Consider the following 9,759-nt stretch of genomic DNA (forward strand, 5'->3'; position numbering starts at 1 on the left):
TTCAGTCGTCAAAGAAAAAAAAAAAAAGAAAAAGAAAAGAAGAAACTCTCAAAGTAAACGGCCGACGTCAGGTGTGTGTGTCGCAGCGGGAGATCTCTCCGTCCATGAACACCGGCTGCTGCTGCAGGCACGATCCGAGTAAAGCCGCTGTGATTGACCCGTCGGGTTTTCCTGCCGCGCGCGCGCGCTTCAGCTGCGCTCGTGTGGCAGCAGGAGCGCACAGCGCGAGCGCTTCAGGGAAGGATCGGTCTCCCTGTCCACGCCCACAACACACACACACACACACACACACACACACACACAAACACACACACACACACACACACACACACACACACACACACACACACGCACACACAAACTTTCCCTTTAACCTTGTAAATCATGGTCTCCTAATCATTACAAGAGCTGGTTTTTCTCACTTTCCATTATCAATTCCCCTGAAAAAATGTTTTATTTACGTTAAATATGTATATACTAAACCGTTTATTTATCTTGCATTATGTAATTAAGAATACTGACATTTTATTGATGGATTTTCAGATAATGTAGGTCTTCCAGTGTCACTTTGTTTTGCATGTTTGCTTGTATTTCTCTTTGCCAGTGGTCTGATTTTCACAAGTTGAATCCTGTGCAAATCAGTCAGCGTCTCCTCAAGCTGAACTTTTCTTAAACTTTTGGTCCCCCTGCAGAAGTGAGGAGTGACCCATCAGGCTGCTCTGGCCTCCCTGAAGCAGTGAACTGACCTTGTTTTGTCAGCGCCTCTTCCACACAGCTCAGCAACATTTCCCCCCCCTCCGAGGACAGACAGTACAAACACACCTTCTGACACCGAAACACGAGATCCACTCAGGTATATGTACTCACTGTAACGTTCAAGCCAATTTCATTACATTTTTTGTTCATGCATAACAAGCTTCCTATCTTAAACAAAATATTGATTTGACCCATTTAAAACTCATGCTGCTCTGTTTATCTGCAGGAGGGTCATGCAGGGAAAGATGGAGCTGCTCTTATTGGAAACACTGCTGTCTTTATTCAGGAGAAGCGGTGATCTGATGCCGGAGGCAAAATGCTGGCCTGATATAAACCGGAGAGCACGTCATCCTCGTCTTGGGTTCAGTTCATGACTATACATGTCACCATTTGTAATGCAGTGTTGTGTCGAGCAGGCAGACGTACTGCAGAGCTGCATGGGGTTTTTGGATCTGTCTTGCTTGTGAAATTAAACGCTGCTGAAGCCAAACTTTGTGTTTCTATTTTTCTGTCTTCCACTGTAATCATTGAGCAGTCGGTGGAGAAAATAAACAGCAAAGTCTTGCAAAGTCACTCCTGGTGTTATATCCTCTGTGAACTCTGACGGTTGAGGCCTGAGCCATATTCTTTTATGGTCACCAAGTAACATGAGAAAGTCACATTTTGTAGCAATTTAATAAGCCTCTCTTCATTTTTTTTTCTCTCAGTGCAGCCTGATGTCTTAAAGGCTCGGAGTATTACTGCCTTAATGTATTGATGTGGAGCGTCTTTACAATAAACGGCTGACGGTTATATACCACACGTTACATATTGATGAGCTGCTGATTTAGGATCTATATGCAGACTCCGGGCAGCGGGGAGGGACACGAGGGGAGCAGGAGGGGGAGAGGGAGGAAGCCGAGTTGTGATGGGCTGCTAAATTATGCATAAAAGCAAAAGAGAGGGATTAAAGCAGACAAAGAGGACAAACAGAGGAAAATCCATCTCAGAATAATTAATGTCGGTCAAAAAAAGTACAACTTTCAGTTTGTTCAATGCAATTAAAAAAAGGCAATTACAGCTAATAACACATTGAAATGCTGCGAGGAGGAATGGTGGCAAAAGCATTTATTCAGAATATCGATGGCTTTGACAGAAATACCAAGCCTTCAGGTCTAAGGAAATCAGATAAAGCTTGTGGAAACTTATTACAAAACTACAAGCAGATTATAAAGAGCAGCTTTATTTCTTTTGCATTTCCATCCATCAATTAACTTTTTTTATATGTTTCTCTCTCAAACATACAAGATACTCTAAAAGAGCAAAACAAGTAATTATAGCAGTTTATTTGTTATTTTTTGTAATAATTTACATGAAATATTTATAATACATAAAAAAGGATTTTGACGCAGTGTGACACAGGCGTTGCAACATAAATAATTAGATACAAGACAATAAAATGGAGCATAGCCTGAAATGTAAACTATACTCGTATATTGTGATAAAGTGTGAAACCACACTGCAATAATACAAAACAGGGTGATTGAAAACAGCTCTGATTGATTTCTAACATCTGTATTATATTGAATAAAAGCTACAAAGACCTTTCAGGCCTGTGTTTTATCTCCACCAAAGCTTTTGCTTCTTTAATGGACATGTTTAAAAGAAAAGAAAGAAAAGAAAGCGTGATATGACAAAACTGAGTCAAAGCTCTGAATTGAAACATGCGAAGTCGCACACAAACGCACTTTTTTCCACCAGATCGATCACGTGGAACAGAATCGTTTTCCAGGAACTTGAGATGAGCCAGTGAATGTCTCATGGACCACCCATCCTCCATCCACCAGCTGCTGACAGATGGGAGCTTTTCTATGGCCTTGTTGTTTTATCCAGACACACAGAAAGCTTTTTTTTGTTTTTTTCACCCACACTGACCTGAGAATGAGAGTACACCTGTCATTTCAGCATTTCCATCATCGGAGCAGCACAAACAGCACCGGCAATGCGATCCACAGTCTCCTTTGCAAAACTTTCCTTCTAATGTACAGTAATAGCTGGTGTGGCATCGTATGACGGGCCGAGGAAGCCCTTGAATCACTCTGAGAGCACTCACACCAATAACTGGCATGAGAGCGATATCATGTTGTGTTTGGAGGAAGCCAGCAGAGCATCCCTGCTCTGCTTGTCCTGCTTGAAAACTCCAGCTTCAGAGCACTCTGCAGTATAAGTGTTTGAGTTGTTAAGCTGGCGTGTGTTTTTGTGATCCCTGCTGTGGAGGAGGAAAAACCTAAAAGTGTGAAAAGTGAAGCTCAGAGAGGCCAGATGGCAACAATAGCGGCGTCTTCCCCAGGGACTCTCTCATCTGCACTGTATTGATCTGATCTGTCTGTCCCTCTCTCCGCTGTACTGTACATCCTCCCTCCTTCCTCTGTTCATCCATGTGCAGATTTTATTTCACTCATTCTTGGATGATGTGTCAGTTTTATTCTGTGTCTCTGAAATTTCATCGAAAGGAGCTACATAGAGCAGCATCGCTCATGAACACATTTGATTCCAGCTCCTACATGTGGAGGGTTTCTTTCCCTCCAGCTCTTTCAGCTGTTCTCTTATTGTCCACAGATGAGCAAGTGGTTTCTTCTCCTGGAATTTTTCGAGCAAACCTGTATGAACTGAAATTCTTCCAAATACGTTACTCAGGAATTTTCCCCTAAATTTGCCTTCTTCTGCAAAAAAAACCCCTGCTAGTTGACCCTTTATCTTTGGCCTGAACTCAACCCATAAACGATGCTTCATGGTCATGTTGATGTGTAGTAAAATGTGTGTGTGTGTGTGTGTGTCACTTCATGCTTGATTTTCTGTCAGAGGCTCGAGTTGCACAGTTTTCTCCATATTTGCGTGAACGATACATCCCCATCCTCAGTGGATCGTTAATAAAACCATTTGTTTCGGTGTTGTTGAGCAGACATCAGAAGGACCTTCGGGTGGAGGATGGGCCTGAATTGGTCTTTGTATTGATCAGATTAGGGTGGACAGAGTTCAGTTTAAAAGGCCTGAGGCTGACGAGTGTCAGCCTGTCAATGCAGCCCATTATGTATTCAGAGACCGTGTTATGGCGGATGATGATGATTCTCTGCAACCTGCTGGATTCAGACTCTGAATTCACACATTAGAGTGTTGAAATCCAGTGTATGAGTGAATAAAGCCACGACATAAAAACCTCAAGAGACTTGGCCCAAACGTGACAGTTATACAACGCACCAGCCCGTATGAATTTGATAAAAATGACATTTTTTGAAGTCTTGGACTTAACTTTGAGTTCTTTGAACACATGGACGTAGTTAGAGTGTAAGAAGGAGCAAGTCAAATCTCTTCACGAGAGCTCAGCAAACATAAATCCTCTGTGAAAACTGGAACAACATCTGTCCACATATTTCTCCATGGTTGCACCAGCTTTGAGTTCTTACATAAGAAATCAAGGCAAACAAATAGAATGTACACCTCAAATACAGAATGTCATTCATTAATGTCATGATAGCCTTTTTTTAATGTTTAATTTGTTCTATGATGCCTATAAAATTAAGATACCATGTACTTGCCTCGCAGTGTTTCAGTATGTTTGGTTTTTATGTTAGGAAACTACATTCTGAAAAACTCCACTGGTTGTAAATAGATTTGAGATTCACGATGAACATCTTAGATCTAATAAACACTCTGTTCTGATGTTTAAATATGTCTAAATCAATGCTGCCCCCTGCTGATTCACAGCCTACTGAAAGACATCGGCAGTCATGATGCCCTTCTTGAAAACTCAGACTGAAATAAATGATCAGTAAAATCATATAAAATTCCAAGTTTGATACTTAATCATGTTTAAATATCCAGAGTTTATTTTGTCACAAAACTAATGCAACACAACCTGAAGGTAAGAAATAAATGTTGGAGCATCACAAACAAGAGAACAAATGCAGATACATAAATGGATTATTTCCATATCTGAAGCTTACTTAAGGATTGATTACTCAATTTATGCAAATAACTGAACATACTTGTCCTTCCATCTTCAACAGTGGCTCTTGACCTCTGAAGTAGTAATAACAGTATTTTTCCACATGTCCACTTGGTGTCCTCAGTTGGTTCTTAAGCTGCTGGGTGTCAGATTTATTCCTTTCCAAAGGATAAATTGGACTTGATTTGATGTGTGTGGTGCAACAATTTACCAAGACGGGAAAAAATGGTGTAGACATAAATGTCATAAATGTGAAATATTGTACTGGTTTCCCTTTACTTGTGCAAAGGTTTGGTTTTATAAAGTGCTTCAAATTTCTTCCCTGACATTTATTGATGCTTTAATAATTAGTATGGTGATGTACATCAAAGCTTTCCTCCTGTGGTCTTTGTTTTTTCTTAAAATAGCCCCACAGGCCGTCATACCAGCATCACTCAGTCACAGCAAAAACACTCGAAGCATCTGGCTGCCACATCCCGACTGATAGCTGGTGCAGTCCCAAACCACACACACCCTCCGTGGCACCACGGCCTGTGTAGAGGAAGGGAAAAATAAAAAATAAAAAAACAAACAGAAAGACTGACCCCCCCCAACATTTAGTAGTGAATGTGCAGATTATAACGTGTCCACCAAAGTGATTTGGCGTTGTTGGATTTTGTATTTGATGAGTTTGACGAGGGGGAAGCAAAAATACCATTCACTTCCATTGTGTCCGTCCCGAAAACCTTCCCCGACTCGCCTCTGAATAAACAACAGCTCGCCCTCACAAAAAAATAAGTACGCTATTCGAAATGACTAAGGAATTGCAGTAAATGGGCCAATTTGCCAAATGTTGAAGTATCCCTTTAAAGTTACCACGATGTGGCAACATGTGGGAATATTTGAATGTTTAATGAGTGCTGTGAACTGAATTATAAACAGAATAACTTTAAAAGAACTTTGGGGAATGCAGAAGCACCTGTTCTCTCTTCTTATGAATTGGACGTAAATGTAATGTAGTGTTGTTATTTTTTAATATTGTAGTGCAGGGGTGTCAAACTCAAATACACCGTGGGCCAAAATTTTAAACTGAGACAATGTCGCGGGCCAACAGAGATATTTATTGAAAAACTGGACCCAAAGAAATTCAAACAAGATGGAGCAAGCAAAGCTTGATATAACTTAATATTGCAACATTGAATTTCAAATTAAAATAAACAACAACAACAACAAAACATTTTTTCATTGGTTGTTGCGCTATTGTAGCCCGCCCCTTTCCTTTTTTGATTGACAGATAAGTGACAGGTTTGCAGACTGATTTCCCCCGGTTTCATAGCAGCGGAGCACGCACAACAGACACATTTACTGGTATTTTTTTTCAGCGTGAGAAATACAATGGCTCTCATTTATCAAACGGTCGTACAGCGGTATCGTACGTCCATATGAAAGACGGGATCAGCACTTATCAATATGATCGTGATGATATGGAAAGATGAAATCTCACGACAGCTCTGACATCGTGGAGCAGGTTTGAGTCGGTGTGGATTTGCGGTGCAGCGCAGAAAAACGTGGCGGAGCGTGAAAATAATTACAACGCAAACCTCAAACATGTCATAAAGCACAAGCAGCACATATTCAGTACAGTTTAAACATTAAAAGAATAAAAAAAAAAAAAAAAAAAAAAATGCCCTGACAAAATATCTAATAAAATCCCCCCTTGTGGGATTAATGAAGGATTTTTAACTTTCAGTGAGTCCGCTGGTCCATCCTGCCACGGAGATGAGCGCAGTTTTAACAATGAGAAAAGACGCACGCGCTGCTGCTGAGCAGCTGTTCGGTCCCGTGTCCTGTTCGATCCGAGGGAGTGCTCGGCACCGGGTCTGGTGGGCCAGATTTGGCCCGCGGGCCAGAGTTTGACACCTGTGCTGTAGAGCATGAGGGCAGCCGCCTCATGATGTTGCAGTGATGAGATGTTCTCATTACTGTTTGAAGTTTGAAGCTGTTCATTGTAAACAGAGTGTATATGTTATGTTGAATGTGTTTGATGTGCTTTGATGGATTTGAATTTGAACTTGTTTGAAATTTGTTTTTATGATAGAAGTGCAGAATTAAAATGGCGCTTCCAGCAGTCACACACGTATAATTGTGTCTCGTCTTACTGCTCCACAGTTTTCTTTGATTGTGAGGCAACAACGCTACCGGCCCAGGCACCGCTAGGCTGGAGGCCGGCAACATCTGGCTGCAACACATGATCAGATTCAGTCTGCTGCACCAGAGAGCGGCAGACCGGAGTGAACGGAGGGACTCCCCTGGTGTGTTAAGCCCGTTTGGTGGCACGGTGGTAGTTTGGTTTGTCTTTTTCTGAGCATATGTTCTTTTACAAAGTAAAATGAACATTTGTTCCTCAGTTGTAGGAACAAAATCTGAGCTCCACATGACAAAAACTCTGACCTTTCTCAAACCTTCCCTAATACCTTTTCCTCCATTCTCCTGTTTTCTTCAATGTCAGCTGGTGTCAGAGGGATTTTACAGGAGACCCTGCATTAAATGGAACTGTGACTCATGAATTGTAAGTAGTTCAAATTTTCATTAAACAATATCATCAGACTATACTTAAAATTACAATTCAAACTGGAATTTACGTTTTTATTCTTTTTTTTGATTTTATGACTGCACAAACAACTAAGAGAACATGGAGGCTTCAGTCCTCAGTTGGGGAATGCAGGCAACAACAGAACGTTCTCTTCATCCTCCTGAGAACCGTGTGGATCCTGTTCATGACTGTCGTGAAACGTCCCTGACTGGGAGCAGAGCCCAGACCGGATGAAGGTCCTACGGCCGTTTCTGGCGCTGCAGATGTTTCAGGACCTGCACAAACTGTGAGGACTGGGAAACTTTTGGCTTCTGCAGAATCTTCTTCAGATACACTCATTTCTGTTGCTGCAGAAACATCTTGGACTGCAGATGCTTTAGGAGTCACACATAGGGTGGGGGTCGTACACACTCCGGAAGCCTCACAGTCTCCGGAAGCTGCACACATTTCGCTGCCAGTCTCGCTCATCATTCCCTCAACAGCATCCTCTATTGGACGCAGTTGCATTTTTGCGTGGGAGGAGGTGTCCAGGCTGCAGGGAGAAGGATAGTTAGTGATTTTATCAGAAACAACACAGCAGCCTTCAGACGTGACAAAATAAACAGTAACTTACTAGTCTCTGCAGTGCAGGTCCTGGTTCAGGTGGCTCATTGTGATAAAGGGGTGCTGCAGAGCCTCACGGGGGGTTATTCGGAGATCTCCGTCCACATCTAACATCCTTGACAAAAGGTCTAGAAAAGCCCTCTTGTCCACCAGTTCTGCAGCATTTTAGTGTGGATAGACCTGGATTTGGAGAAACAGTCAGCATGTAATAGAACGAAACAGAATGCAACATGGAATAGAACAGAAACACTCACTGAGGACTAAAAACAGCAATTATGACCTGTTCTGAGCAGTGAGTGGGTCAGTTTTAGCATTTCTGAACAGCAGCAGGTTTTCATGAGTGGGGCAGTTTGTTAACGTGACTAACTGAGGAACTCAAGATGATAAAAGCACCGATTGACTCAAACAACACAGCAGAGAAGACTTACATGAAGCAGGTCTTCCAGTCTGGCAGCTCCAAGGAGGGACAGAACTGTTCTGTTGGGACTTTAGTGCTGGACCAGTATTCATCTGGTGTCTAAACAAACAAAACCGACACGACGACTGTTTTAGAAATCTTCAAGGAAAATTATTGAACCAGATTCAATGAAAAAGTACAGATTACTTTACCTTCAGCCTCCATTGTGTACATCCAGCAGACAGCTCCCTGACGAAGTAGCGCCTGGTGTACTTTCCATCCAGGAGCTTCTGGTTCTGGGGCTGAACCAGAATCTTCACCATACACCTCATCTGCAGACAAACCACACACACACACACACACACACACACACACACACACACACACACACACACACACACACACACACACACGCTCAGTCTTGTATTTCTATCCTTGTGGGGACCGTCCATTGACTCCCATTCATGTCTAGCCCCTAACCCTGACCCTTACCCTAACCCTAACCCACACCACAACAAAGCCTAACCCTAAAGAAATGTTTTTGCACTTTTACTTTTTTCAGTAACAACAACATGGTCAAGAAAACACTGTTTCTCCTACTTAGGACCGGAAAAAGGTCCCCACAAGGCACGTCGTTCCACGTTTTGCTATCCTTGTGGGGACATTTGGCCCCAACAAGGATAGAAATACGAGAACACACACACACACACACACACACACACACACACGTTCTGGATACATGCTGGAGGAAGCAGGCCTACCATCGCATACTCAGAGTCGATCGGAAACAGGTGAGTGCTGAGGTACAAGAAGGCCATCGTGCAGGCCAGCCCTCACATGTCAGCTGCCTCCGAGATGGGGAGGCTGAGATACACTTCTGGGGCCCTGAGGAGGAAAGACAGTAGAGTAATCAGTGAAATCTGCTGGTGAAGTGTGAGGAGCCACATAACGTTTAGGTTCAGTAGAACTGAGCGTGGATTCAGCAAGGATCTATAAAGGGTGAACCTACCTGTACCCTTCAACCTGAACTATCTCTCCCTGTTTCAACATCCAGGCTATTTCAGCAATTCCAAAATCAGCTTCACCTGGAGTGGCTCCTTCTTTGTATTCACAAACACGACGTTGTCCGGTTTACTGTCAGCATGAAGGAGCCCGGAGTCTTTCAACGCGTCCAATGTCACCAGAAGCTGCCCAGAAAAAGCATGAGAAGTCAAGTTAGTGATGCAGTGAAGGATGAGGACCAGTCTCCTTTACTGATCACTGATAGACGTGCAGAACAAGAGATTATTAACATACCTGTTTCATAATGGGACGGATTTCATTGCATGGCAGCCCTTTAAACCATCGTCTTTCCATGAATGTGTACAGATCTGTGTCCAACATTTCAAACACCAAGCAAGTGTGTCCCATGTAAGTGAAATGTTCGTAAAGCTTCACCACGTTGTC

This window comes from Salarias fasciatus, unplaced genomic scaffold, assembly GCF_902148845.1.
Source record: "Salarias fasciatus unplaced genomic scaffold, fSalaFa1.1, whole genome shotgun sequence".
In the NCBI taxonomy this organism is placed as follows: Eukaryota; Metazoa; Chordata; class Actinopteri; order Blenniiformes; family Blenniidae; genus Salarias; species Salarias fasciatus.